Consider the following 15,093-nt stretch of genomic DNA (forward strand, 5'->3'; position numbering starts at 1 on the left):
AACCTTCTTAAATAGAATGCTCTGAGATCATATGGTCTAACTGGTGAATTCTGCCAAACATTGTGGAAGAAATGGTACCAATTTTTCAAAAAATTTCCTAGAAAACACAAACAGGGAACACTTGCTAACCCATTATGTTAGGTTAGCATTGCCCTAATACCAAAACCAGGTGAATACATATGGAGAAAGGCAAACTACTGACCAATATCTCTCATGAATATAGATGCAAAAATTCTTAACAAAATTCAGGAAAAATGAATGAAAAGGGTGTAAAAAAGTTATATGCTACAATCAAGTGAGATTTATCTCAACTAGGCAAGGCTGGTTCAGCAGCATGCAAAAATCAATCAATAAAATCCACCGCATCAACAATCAATTCAGTTGACATAGAAAATGCACTTGGTAAAATCCAGCATACATTTAAGATAAAATCTCTCAGCACACCACAAACGGAGGGGAGCTTCCTCAAGTTCACAAAGAATAGTGATAAAATACCTGTAGCTGACATCATACTACTGGTGAGGAACCGGATGCTCTCCCCTCCAGATCACAAGGCGAGAAAGCCCCCTCGCACCATGGTTTTTAGACATCCTACCAGGAGTCCCAGCTAGTACAATAAGACAAGACAAAACAAGGAAATAAAAGGTACACAGATTGGAAAAGAAGAAAAAACTGTCTTAATGACATGATTATATATGTAGATAATCAGAATGAAATCAACACATACAAAAAACCCAAAATACCTGCTGGAGCTAAATCCATTATTAAAAGGTTATAGGATACTCAGTTTGAGTTTATATACTCAGTTGGTTTCCTATCTATCAGCGACAAACAAGTGGAACTTGAAATTAAAAACACAATACCATTTATATTAGCACCAAGAAAATGAAATAATCAGGTATAAATCTAAAACGATATGTCCAGGATCTATATCCAGACAGCTACAAAACTCTGTAAAGAAATCAGAGATGTGATTTAGTGTACTGTGAACAGACTCTGTTCCTCAGACTTGCTCCAATGGATTGTATTATTTTAGAATGCGCTCGTTATAAATCTTTTGTAGAGAAGCATCATCTTATAGTGGTAATAAAACTCTTTTAAGAGTATCCTTTTGTTGCTTCAAAGTCTTAGGCTTTTTTAACATAGTACACAACTATTAGTGGGGCACGTATAGTGACAGGAAGTAGCATTCACTAACATTCTATAGATAAGACTGAGGGCGAATATGGGAGCTACAGACTGGAGATCCTGATGAGTCGTATATCCTACAACTTTGAAGAGTCTTGACTGTTCATTTAGATCATCTTTTGAGTGATAGTGTGGTAAATTGATCATGACCTGATTTTATACTTCATCTTTGCTTTTTCTTCCACATCTCATTTTGTGCACATTGTAAAGTGGGACGGGAGATATTTGCCTCGTGGAGCTTTGTGAGAGTCAGAGATGATGTACATATGTCGCCTAGACTTTAGTGAGTGCTTCATTAAGGATGACTTAACAGTAAGTCCTGATTATTACGAAGACATTGAGGGTTGTGTTGAGAATAGGGAGTGGGATCCATGTTAGGATGTAGGAATGGCTATGGGAAAAAAGTCTGATATATCTCAGTATAGAGATGATTCTATTTTCAGCTTACAGGACAGTCTGAAAAGACAGCTGAGGAATTAAACTCTAGCTTTATTTATAGAAGATAGGAATAATGACCACTCCTACTCTTTAAGAATTCCTATATTTTGTAATTTTCCACTTATCTACATCCCCATGGTGGCAAAAGATAACAACATATAAAGACTTACAACAAAAAATAAATGTTTATGGGATATATATAGCAGAGTAGCTACTGTCTGATGAACTGACAGAGAACATTAGAAATAGGGTGAAGAGGGGCATCTGGGTGGTTCAGTCAGTTAAGCTATGACTTTGATTTTGACTCACTCATGATCTCATGGTTTGAGGGACTGAGACTTGTGTTTGGCTCTGCGCTGATGGCTCAGAGCCTGCTTGGGATTCTCTCTTTCTCTCTCTCTACCCCTCTCCTGTTTGCGCATGCATGGTATCTCTCTCTCCTCTCTCTCTCTCTCTTTCTCAATATAAATAAACATTTTTAAAAAAGAAACACGGTGAAGAGCAGCCATTGATTAATTCTGTTGAAGCCAGTTATGAATAACATAGCAGATGCTCACACAAGAGAACCTAGCTAAGCAAGGGTTTAGAAAGTCCATCTGGGAGTCAGAGGCAAGATCTGTGTCACTGTCAGCTTGGTCTTGGCAATCAAAGCTTCAATAACTAGTATTTATTGAACACTTAGTAAATTCTATCCCTTTAGCATGCATCTATGAGGTTTCTCTAGTTGAGTCTCTAGAACAACTCTGTGAAGTAAATTCTTTTACCATCATTTTACAGACATAGAAACTGTACTTCAAGGAAGCTTAGTAATTTGACTTGGTCACTGCTGGAGGCCCGGTCCAGGGGTCCCTGAAGGATGGATGGTGTCGGCGAGAGAGAGTGGGAGAGCCCCGAGATTCTTTCTGATCACCAGGCAAGCATCTCTGTCCTGTCGGTTTTGGTGTCTTTATTTATAGGTCAAACGATAACATGGCATCAGAAAAAGGAATTTTTACAATGGAAAACTCTTTGTGATAAGATGCTTTGAAAAGTGTGCAAAAACAGGTTTTTCGGAAGTATTCTTGCAGAATTACCCCAATCAGAGTGAGGTTGAGTAAATCTTACAACTAAAGAACTAACATGATGTTCTTAGTGAAAAACAGGATGACATACATATTTGTTCTAAGTTAATAACGCTAAGATTAGGCCATTGTTAAGTTGTATATAGATAGGCTAGGAGTCATTCTGTCTGGCTCACAAGAGGACGAATGTTTTTGAACTGGTTAATAAGTTGTTTGTGGAAACTTTTTTTGACCGGATGCTGAATGTGTAAACACCATGGAGGCCCTAAATGTGTCAGCCTTTGATTTTGGGTTACGTTTTAGCTACTCTTATCTATCTTCATCCCAGCCACCAGTGTAAGGGAGGGTGTTTGTGGAAAGTAGGCCTTAGGGAAGGGACTGCCATACATCACCAGTTAGAAAAGGTATAAGTATTAACTTAAGTTTCACCCTTATCTGTTCCTTAACTCTAAATTAGGCCCTTTGTCTTGGGACCAGGCTCAATTGTAACTCCTGTGTTCTTAACCCCCTTTATTATGTAAGTCTTGGATCTGCAAGGCCCATAGGAAGAGCCTTTTGACAGTCATCCACAGTGCTTTCATGTAAAATCTCATTTGAAGAGGCAGGAATATGCTTTTCCTTCTGAAGAATCTGTGTGAGGAATATCGGTCTGATTTGGAATATTGTGAGGCCTGGTCAATACCAGCAGGCTCATTTCCAACATGAGCCAGTAGTAGAAGGAGATACCAGTTTCGCTTCTCATGGCAGGAGCTGTGCAAATGCTGCCATTTCCTCACTATGACTGTCATCCAGCGAGGCCAGTGTGGCTCCCAGCAGGTCACAAAACCAGTAAGAGATGGAGCAAGGACTTGAAACCCAGATTGTCTGACTTCCAACTCAAACTCTTACCCACCACACTTTATTGTTGCTTAAGATAATAGCTCTCAACATCATAGGATAAATTCATTTCAAGAATAATAATAGTTCTAGGGCACCTGGGTAGCACAGTCAGTTGAGTGTCTGACTTCGGCTCAGGTCATGATCTCACCACTCATGGGTTTAAGCGTCATACTGGGCTTTGCGTTGACAGCGCAGAGCCTGCTTCAGGTTCTCGGTCTCCCTCTCTCTCTCTGTCTCTCCCACATTCATTCATTCATTCATTCATTCTCTCTCTCTCTCTCTCTCTCTCTGCACCTCTCAGAAATAAACATTAAAATAAAAGAATAATAATAGCTCCTATCTATTGAGCACTTAATGTATTTCAAGTATTGCTCTGCTCACATCATTTCATTTAATTCTCACTAAAATCCTATGAGGTTTTCATCTAGGTTTTATTCTTTTTTTTCCATTTTACAAAGAAAGACACTGAGGTTTATAGAAATTACGTTGTTTGCCCAAGGACATAGGCTCATATGAGAGCAGAGACTGGAATCCAGTTCTGTCTGACTCCCAAATTCATGTTTTTTACACTGCAAAAAACCAATGGCATTAAAATCAGACAAGAAAGACATCACTGGCTTTTGTAGAAGATCCTTGTTACACCAACTATAAAACGATATGAAAATCATGACTACAAGATAAAATGGTCCCACAGGAGCTGCCTTATTACTTTATGGTCACACTTTATAATTCTTCAACAAATATTTATTGAGCTGCTCCTATGCACCGTACTCAACATTATGCACATAATTGATCAGATTAATGTCGTGATTGCTCCAATTCAAAGCCTGGGGTCATTTCTTCGTGGTACTTTCCTTCATGTGGCTATATTTTTGTCAGGGTTGTTTTCTCTCCTAATATAGCTTAACACTACCCTTGCACCTAAAGAAACATTTCTCATTATAATTTCGGCTCTAAAATGACAGCAGGCACAGCATTGTTTTGTTTCCCAGATGAGGAATGAGGATGTTCACAACACTACAGAGGAAACAAAAGTCCTCTTTCTGGCCAAAAACACCTCAGATCCAGCTTTCTCCTCAGTTTTTGAACACAGCAGCTGCTATGAATTTAACTGAAGCAGGGGATATTGTCAGAATGAAAACAATATTAATTAAAAGAGTCTGTTGAGTCCTAGGCCAAATTTGCTATTATAAGTTAAAGCAAAGAAAACATGATGCTGTGTTGTTTATAAGATGGAGGTAATTTCCTAAGGTTATTTATAAATCATTAGCACAGCTTGTCTGTGGTTGTCAGGATGGACTGCCACAGATAGGGACTCGCTCTTAGAATGTAACTATTACAGCCAGGAGAATGTGTGAGCAGGAGAATTTAGTTTGTTAGATACAGCCATTAAAATAAAATTTTATGTGTTTCCCTGATTATTAAAACATTACTGGATGACTGTAGAAGGGTAGAGTAACTCAGAAAAGTATAAAGAGGAAGTATGAATTTCCAATACCCTTGACTCCCAGAGACACTACTCAGCATTTTTAGTCTTTTAGATCATATATAATTTCACATAGTTAAAGTCTAAGTACAAACAGTGTTTTAATTTCATATCCAATTATGAGCATCTCAGCAGTCTTTCACAGCTATCATTTACTTTAAATCAATGTCTTGTAATTTTGTTGCAGTTCCCTGGCAGTAAATCATTTAAAGAAATCCAGCTCCAGGGCGCCTAGGTGGCTCAGTCAGTTAAGCCTCAGATTTGGTTTTGGCTCAGGTCATGATTTTAAGGTTTGGAGGGTTGAGTCTCACATGGGGCTCAGCACTGGCAATGAAAAGCTCACTTGGGATTCTCTCTCTCTCTGCCCCTCCCCTGCTTGTACTCTCTCTCTCTCTCAAAATAAATAAACTTAAAAGAAATCCAACTTAAATACGCTTATCTCAAAACCTTTTATAGCATGAAAACTTGAATTTAATAATTTATAATAAGCAATATAATTTTTTCAGTAATATTAATTAATATTTTCAACCACTTGGTAAACTATATCCTCCTCAGGAGAAGCATCTATTGTTCTAATTAAAATGATCATTGTGTTCCTTTAATATGAATGAATACTCAGCCACCACATTTACCACCAGATGGTCTACCACAGTCAGATCTATACATGTGTAAAATACGTGGGCTATATACATAAGTGTGTTTTTATAAGTTGGATGAAGATCTTTAGGGGAAAAATTGAATTTGCAATTTAATCCTTTCTGTATTTTAAAAAAATGACATTTAGGTCTGTGAGATTAATTCACACTCTGAGCTTCTTATGGGAGAGCCCAAGTTTAAACATTTAGTGATAGGTGAAAATAAAGCCTTTCCTCCTTCTTGTAGTGGATATATTGTGATTTCCTACACCCCCCCCCCCCAAAAAAAAGAACAGAAAAAAGATATAATCACCATAGAATCCTTACTTATAGCCATTAGGGAAATTGGAGAAAACCTCTAAGAAATACCTGTAGTGTTTATGTATCATATTCTTATTTTATGCCTATTTTAGTTCCTATCTGTAGTTTCTTTTTTTATTTAAAAAAAATTTTTTTTAATGTTTTATTTATTTCTAGGAGCGAGAGAGAGAGAGAGACACAGCGTGAGCAGGGGAGGGTCAGAGAGAGAGGGAGTCACAGACTGAAACAGGCTCCAGGCTCTGAGCTGGCAGTCAGCACAGAGCCTGACGCGGGGCTCGAACCCACGAAACGCGAGATCATGACCTAAGCGAAAGTCGGACGCTTAACCAACTAAGCCACCCAGGCGCCCCTCATCTGTAGTTTCTTAAAAAGAAATATCATCCATGATGATGTAGTTTGAAATTTTCTACCATGAGAAGCAAAATATGTGTGCTATAGATAAAACACTAAAGAAAATTAGTATGGTATCAATTTAGCTAACTTTGTGCTTGCTGAAAGTATAAAAAACAACTCATTTATTAATTGATAAATTAAGCATATTCAGGTTTATTTGAAAGTATGTATATTTAATGGAAACTCTCCACTTTGCCTACATATCAATTATGTCGGAAAAATACCAATTGGATTTACTTGAGGGCTAACAATCTCAGGAAAGAGTAAGAGGCTTGAACAGTATTTATATGTCAATCACAAAGGATTATATTTTTCTTGTTCAGTACAGTGTGCCTTATGTGACAAACTCTTACCCTTTTAAGCTCTCTGGGACCTAATTTTGCCAGTTATAAACATGTTCTTATTATTTTTTATACCTATTTCCCATGTTACATAAAGTACTACCAAAATATCACAACTATAGAGAGAGTCATTATATAAACTGAACTCTCCTTCAAATTTCCTGCTCCTCCTCTCTAGATGAGAATCCATGCTAAAACTGTGCACAACACTGGGGCGCTTGGGTGGCTCAGTTGGTTGGGCGTCTGACTTGAGTTCAGGTCATGATCTTGCAGTTTGTGAGTTTGAGCCCCGCATCAAGCTCTGTGCTGACAGCTCAGAGCCTGGAGCCTGCTTTGGATTCTGTGTCTCCCTCTCTTTCTCTGCCTCTCTCCTGCTCTTGCTCTATCTCTCTCTGTGTCTCATAAATAAATAAATGTTAAAAAAACTTAAAGTTGAAATAAAATTGTGCACAACATTCCTGTAGCCCCTGTCATAGAGTCTTGTATGTTAAAAAAAAAAAAAAGTTTTCTCCTGGTGAGCATTTTTGGTGCTTGACCCTTCCATGAAAGTGATAAGCTAGTGATGTCAAGATTATTACCATTGATTAAAAGGTAAAATAAGTAATTTTACCTTCACTTTTAAAGGTAAAATAAATAAAGGTTGGTGAGGAAAGCATTCAATTTTCATTTTGTAATATATTCAGATCTTTGGGTCTCTTCTATCTTATTCCCCACATATTTTACTTTTGATATACAGTTTATTTTTATTTATTTATTTTTTTTGGCTTCAATCAGGAATAGTTTATTTGGTTATAGAATACCAGGCTGAAATTTCTTTTCCCTCCCCATTCTAAAGACATTTTTCTATTATCTCCCAACCCTCATCATCGGTGAGGAAAAATGCACTGTCCCTGTAATTGTGATTTCTGTTTAAACATAGATATTGTGTCATTCTCTCTCCGATTTCCTTATTCATTGAGATTTAAATGTCCCTGATGATATTTTGGTAGAGGCTCTAGTTGAAGAACTTCCAGTAGAAGTTCCAGTTCTTTGCCAGGTCTGCCGGTTTCCTTTTTAAAACTCTTTTTTACAATGTTTTTATCTGAGTATAGTTGACACATGATGTTACATAAGTTTCAGGTGTACAACTTGGTGATTCAACAAGTCTATATGTTATGCTGTGCTCACCACAGGGGTACCTACCACCTGTCACTGTACAATACTATTACAGTATCATTGACTTTATTCCCTGGTTATTCTTTTTTTTATACTGCTTTAGTCCATCATTCTAAGAGATTTGGGGAAGAGAGAAAAGATAGATACATATTCTGTTTCATTTTGATAGAAACCTATCATCTGCTTCTTTTGTATTGGGTTGTTTTAATAGGCATTAGGAATTTTATTTTAACTATATCTTCATTAAATAATGCACCTTTATAATTTAAAAAAATTTAGTAGATTCTATCACTTCCAACACTGTTTCAGGAATTATTAAGTATTTGTAGGATTTTATTTATTTATTTATTTATTTATTTGGGGAGGCACTTGTGGGGATGAGCACTGGGTGTTATATGGAAACCAACTTGACAATTTATTTTTTAAAATGTTTTATTTATTTCTGAGAGAGAGAGAGAGAGAGAGACACAGCATGAGCAGGGGAATGTCAGAGAGAGAGGGAGATACAGAATCTGAAACAGGCTCCAGGCTCTGAGCTAGCTGTCAGCACAGAGCCCGACATGGGGCTCGAACCCATGAACCATGAGGTCATGACCTGAGCTGAAGTCGTACACTTAACTGACTGAGCCACCCAGGCGCCCCTTGATACACAATTTAATTATAAATTTAATATTCTGAAAAATAGAGCTTTAAGAAAATTAAGTAATATGTCAGTAGACCAAGCCATGCATTTATAAAGGAAAAAAGAGATTAACAATTCAGTGCATTAAGTCATTCAAGAAATAATATTATTTTCTCTCTCATTTTAGGTAATTGAGGATATAGTTAAACAGGAGTACCTAATGGAAGATCTCTTCACTCATATAGTGATTGGAATAGGGACAATTGTGTCCTCTCAGACTGTTCTTGATCTTGACTTTTATATAGAGACATAATGGATCTTAACTATTTAGAGAAAAATCTCATCATAATTAGATAGAAACTACAATGATTATGAGGAAATTTGCTAAGTGGAATTCAAAATTTTTCTGCTACAAAGTTTTAAAGCACACAGAGTATGTCTTAATTTCAAAATGCTAATTAGGACTAGAAGGATAGAAAGAAAATATATTTTAATTTTCCTATAAAATTTTAAATATATATTCAAATATAAAATATAAATATATACTTATATATAATTACATAATAATCTAATTCAAAAGATGAACATTGACCTGAAGAAAATATGGAAATTCACATACCAAATGGCTGACATTTGGTGACAGTTTACTTGACGTTTCCTCTGGATTTCTAAGAACTATATTCAATATAACATATGTGAAACTGTAACTCTTGATTTGTGAAAACAAAGAAAACAAACAAACAAAAACTTCACTGCCCTTACATTTTTCCATTCCCAGTTAATGGAACCTTTATATATATACCAGTAACTCATACCCTATTACAAATATAATAAACAACATCACTGAAGGGGTGAAGGGAAAAGGTGCTGAACTAGGTAACTTTGGAATTCAGTGGAGACTTTAAGACCAAAGACTAAAGAAACTGTACACAGCAAAGTAATTGATAGAGTTGTTTCTCCAGCAGTATAGGATAACAGGTCTGAAACCTCTATGTAAAATGTGTACTAAAATTGATCAGTTAAGTCAAATTTCTCACTGCTGGAGTGAGAGCTTACTAACAAGCAAGAGGAAATAGCTAAAATTATCCCCATAGTAATGGATTAGAGACATTATACAACTTTATATATTGTTCAATATAGATACAGATAGGTATATATAGAAATATTTATAGATACATGTATGTATGTGGGGTGGTAACATGTATATCCTTGTTATGCTGCAGAGAAGGCCTTGAAGTGATGATATAACTCAGTAAGTAAGCACACCTAGCTCTTGGTATCTAATACCATTCTCCAGTCTTTCTTATGACTAGATTGTTTTTATGGGTTTTGGGAGGAAGCCACAAAGGTAAAGTGTCATTCTCATCCCATTCTATAAAGAGCACATACTCTGAATACACACTTATTAGTAAAATGGCAAATTCAGGGCTACAGCAGAGAGTATATAATCTTGTAGTGACATAAAGTAACATACAGTACTGTTTAAAACCAAAAACAGAAATCCAGACTTAACCAAAACAAAACAAAAAGCCCCACAATAATAGGAGTATATCAAAGGGAAACAGTCAATTGAAAGCACTCCAAATAGCCAAACCTGGAACAAAATTAATAACATAGTGTTGTATTATAACTCAAAGTTTAAACTAAATGTGCACATGTCCATGCTAATATGAATATGTGACTTATTAAAGAACTAAATGCGGGATAATAAATCTTCCATGCAGAAGAATTCTAAATAATCCTGAAGGAGGTGGGCACGATTCCCCATTTTGTAAGTGTGGCTTGCAGTTAGTGACTTCTTCCCAAAGAGTATAGCATGGAAGTGGTAGGTGGTAGGTAGAAGGGGTGGGAGAGTTACTCTACATTGGAGGAATCTGACAGTCACTACCTTAGTTAGGTGATTGAAATTAACATCAACAGTGAAAGTCAGGTTGCTAGGATTTGATGTAATTGGTACTTTTCTGTGGTCTTCTACTCCAAACCCCTAACTGTGTTGTAAGCATGAGAACATCAGTCAAATCCCATTTAAGGAACATTCTTCTTCTTCTTTTTTTAATGTTTCATTTATTTCTGAGAGAGAGAGAGAGCATGAACAGGGGAGGGGCAGAGAGACAGGAAGACACAGAATCCGAAACAGGCTCCCGGGTCTGAGGTAGCTGTCAGCACAGAGCCCGACACGAGGCTTGAACCCACGAACAGTGAGATCATCACCTGAGCCAAAGTCAGACACTTAACCCACTGAGCCACCCAGGTGCCCCTCAGGAACATTCTTTAAAATGTCTGAGCAGTGTACTCTTCAAATCTATCAAGATCATCAAAACAAGGAAAATCCAAGAAAGTGGCACAGCCAAGAGACAGACACCTAAATATGGTGACTAAATGTAATACAATGTTCTGGATGCATTTCTGTAACTGAAAAAAAGGGTTAGTTAGGTTAAAGAGCAAGGAAATTTACATAAAATATGACTTTAATACTAATGTACCAATGTAAGCTCATTTAGTTGTGACAAATGTTCCATATTTATTATGTGAATTACATTTTAATTAACGTTAAAATTTTAAGATTAGGGGAAACTGGATATGATGTACATCTTTGCAATTCTCCTATGAATCTAAAATTATCCTATAATAAAGAGTTTATTTAGAAAAATCGATTTAGGAGCGCCTGGGTGGCTCAGTTGGTTAAGCGACCCAACTCTTGATTTCAGCTAAGGTCATGATCTCATTGTTCGATTCATGGGTTTGAGCCCCATGTTGGGCTCTGCACTGTCAGTGCATTCTCTCTCAAAAATAAATAAGTAAACTTTAAAAAGTTTAAAAAATAAGCCATGTATAAAAGAATATATACCATATAGACTCATTTGTGTTAAAGTCTAGGAAATATTCTATTATTTAGTGATAGAGAATAAGCATATTAGCAATTGCCTAGAGCCAAGTATGAGGATTGGGGATTGACTCAGGTTGACATGAGGAATATTTTGGGGTGATAAAAACATTCTATATATTATTGTCACATGAGTATGTGTGTGTGTATGCCTGTATGAATATGAAAACTTATCAAGCTCTATAATTAAAATATGTGCATTTTATTGTATGTATATTATACCTTACTAAAGTAAATTTTTAAAAGTTTATTCATTTTGAGAGAGAGAGAAGGAGAGAGAAAGAGAGAGAGACGGAGAGAGAGAGAGAACGAGCAGGGGTGGTGCAGAGAAAGAGGGAGACTGTCAGGTCATCATCTGAGCCAAAATCAAGAGTTGGACACTTAATGGAGTAAGCCACCCAGGCACCCCCACTTTTGTAAAATGTTTATTCATAAAGTTAATTTTTAAAAGAAGAAGGAATTCTTTTCTAAATATGGGTACTACAAGCATACTTATACTCCTGGGAGGAAGGAATCTAATATGTAGCATTGAGAAGGTATTTTTTGTTTGTTTTTATGTTTCTAGAAATATTTTTGAGAGACAGAGAGGGAAGGAGACAGAGGATCCCACGCAGGCTCCAAGCTGTCAGTGCAGAGCCCAAAGTGGGGTTCATGGGAAACCCTGAGCTGAAGTCAAGCACAACCAACTGAGCCACCCAGGCGCCCCTAGAATTGAGAAGTTTTATTATTTAGTCCACCATAAATCTATATCTAGATTATGTTAGAAAAGACCTGATATCTGATGTGCTTCATCTTCCTCCATTAAAATGAAAAACAAGTATTTTTAATGATTAGAAACTTTTTCTTTTGTGATTTTGCTTTGGCCTTTTTATTATGTGCCTACTTCCTTTATGAAAAATGACCTTCTTTGAGGGCCTAGGAATAATAGTCACATAATTTATTTTGCTATACAAAATTAAGATAATAAAAATAGTAGTTTATGTGGATAGAATATATATTTCAAATAATATGAAGAGATTCATACATGCCATTTAATCTTGGGTCTGAAAGCCTCTCCAATTTAATAAGACGTCAAGAGAGCTGTTAATAACTGAAAGCTGAACACCACAGTGAAGCGTGGGTGCTGACTTCTTAAACTAACAGGGAAAGAACAGCTTTTTAATTGGCCTGGATGCTGTTTTGCTGGAGTCACCAGGAAAAAAAATCCTTATGGCTTGGCAGCAAAATGCTTCCTGTCCATACCAATAATAAGGAATGAAATAGAGCATTTTCCTTTTCTCCAGGAACTGTTGAAAATCACATGTAATGAAAATGTAACTAATGAAAATCATTCGGGTTACGTGTATTTACTTATGTCCACAAGGTACAGAATAGTATGCTAGACATGTGAATATACTTTACTATTTTAAATATCTCTGATACTTGGTGGAAACCAAGTTGATGACAATATTAAACAAAAAAAACCCTTGCACTTTCCATTTCCTTGTATAGCCTGCAAGTAATCTGGACTTCTGAGTGGACACTGGATTTTTCTTTACATTAAAATTATTTTTATGTTTTGTTTATGTTAGAGAGAAAAGAGAGAGTGAGCATGAGTGGGGGAGGGGCTGAGGGAGAGAGAAACACAGAATGTGAAGCAGGAATGAGTTACTGTGCAAAAGAACTAATGTTAATAGGCCTTTAGTAATGTGATGTTGAGATTCAGAGGATGAGGCTTGTTCTGATTTGGTCTCAGTCTTTTAGTGAGCCTATGCCTCTGGATGGTGAACTACACAAGTGTTTCTCAGCTTTTTATTTCTTCCCTGTCAGTTAAGACAGGATGCCTAGTGTGCGGAGTTGGGTATTTCCTTTCCCTACTTAGAAGGCCACAGCTGCCTGGAGTTGGTCAGGTCCCTCCCCCCCAGGTCAATTAGGCTCTGACAGTATGCCATTGTTAGGCTCTCTTTAAGGAGNTTAACCCTCCTAAGGGCATAGACCAGACTGCTCTGGTTTATTTCAGAGTTGTTACTTTCCTCCTCTTCCTGCCAGATAGATGCCTTGGGGGATTTTTCTCTGAGACTCACTGTGAGAACTTGATTGAGCTCCTGGAGGAAATTCTCACAAAATTGTGAGGCTCCCCTCTGACTGGCTTCCTCTGGACTTTTTAACTTGCAGAGTTTGTCCACACTGAGCCTCCAGCACTTCCACACTGTAACTTCCAGTTACAGCTCAGGTTTTCTTGTGGCGTGGGCTCCTATAGTAGTTTCTTTCTTTTTTTCTAAAAATTTGCAATGTTTTATTTATTTCTGGGGGAGAGAGAGACAGTGTGAGGAGGGGAGGGTCAGAGAGAGAGGGAGACACAGAATCTGAAGCAGGCTCTGTAAGGCCACAAGTCTAAACGTCTAAACCAAACTGACTCCACGACAGGCTTTAAGTTTCCCCTCTGAACTAGAAGGCCTGAGTTTAGGCTTCCCCGAAACTATCAGGCAGTTACACATTGCCCAAGGCAGGAGAAACCACCCTTGCAACACCCAATCAGGAAAGGCCAGCGACCACCCTCCACATTGTTAAGGGAGAGGCCTGGAGATAGAAACTATAGATAGGACCCTGTTACCTAATGTTAAAGTTAACCTGTTAGTCGCCGAACAAGACCCTAGGCTCGCTCTGTGATTGGTTGAATTCAAAGGTACTCTAAATNGACGTTTAACCGACTGAGCCACCAGGTGCTCCTAGCAGTTTCTTTTCATGATTACCTGCTCCCCTACGCCATGACTTCTTGTATTCTCCTGTCTCTCCAGTCTTGGAGGCAGTAGTTTGCCCTGTATCTTCCTCTTTGTTACAGATCCAAGAAAAGTTGATTTTTCAACTGTTTAGCTTTTTATTTGTTTTTAAAACAGAACTGCAACTTCTAAGCTTGTTATATGTGGACCCAAAGACACATTAGTCAGTTTTCAAGGACTTTCTCTTGAGCAGGTATTTATACAGGAATAGGCAGATGAGAAAACATAGTGGTTCTTATGTCCACCTATCCCTGTTTTCTCATCCTGGCACACATGCAGGGCAGCCCGAGCTTTACTCTGCTATAGTGACAGTGGATGCTAATTCTCAAATTAGAACTAGATATTCCCTCAGCATTTTTTTCCATATTTCTTTTATCCCTCTTACTCGAGATCAAATGCCTTTTCTTCAAATATATGGTGGTCCCTCTTTCCTTTATAGAACGGCATTCTTCCCCCAATATTGTTTTGTATTATATACCTGAAGGTTTTGTATAGTAAAATACTAAAAAACTAATAACAATAATAACCAAATTAATAATAATAAATTTTTATAGAAAGTAAAAAGGCCAAAGAAATTTACACAGACCTAAAAAAGCCAAAAAGATTTTTGAAAAATAAAATTGGTAGCTTTAAACTACCTGTTTTTAAGATTACTGAAAAGCTGTAGTGGTCAAGACAATGTACTATTGACAAAAGGTAGATAATTGAACAGAATGAATTGTTCATAAATAAGTAAAAAACTCAAGGTAACCGAGTGGAGGAAAAATGATCTTTTCAAAATTGGTGCTAGAACAACTGAAGATCTGTGAGGAAAAGGTAATGGACTTCTAGCCTTACCTTATACCATACATAAAAAGTAAACAAAACTGGACCATAGACTTACATTTAACATATGAACTATTAAACTTCTAGAAAAGAATACTGTTTAACT

The sequence above is a fragment of the Crocuta crocuta genome, unplaced genomic scaffold (assembly GCF_008692635.1).
Source record: "Crocuta crocuta isolate KB4526 unplaced genomic scaffold, BGI_CrCroc_1.0 scaffold270, whole genome shotgun sequence".
Classification (NCBI taxonomy): Eukaryota; Metazoa; Chordata; class Mammalia; order Carnivora; family Hyaenidae; genus Crocuta; species Crocuta crocuta.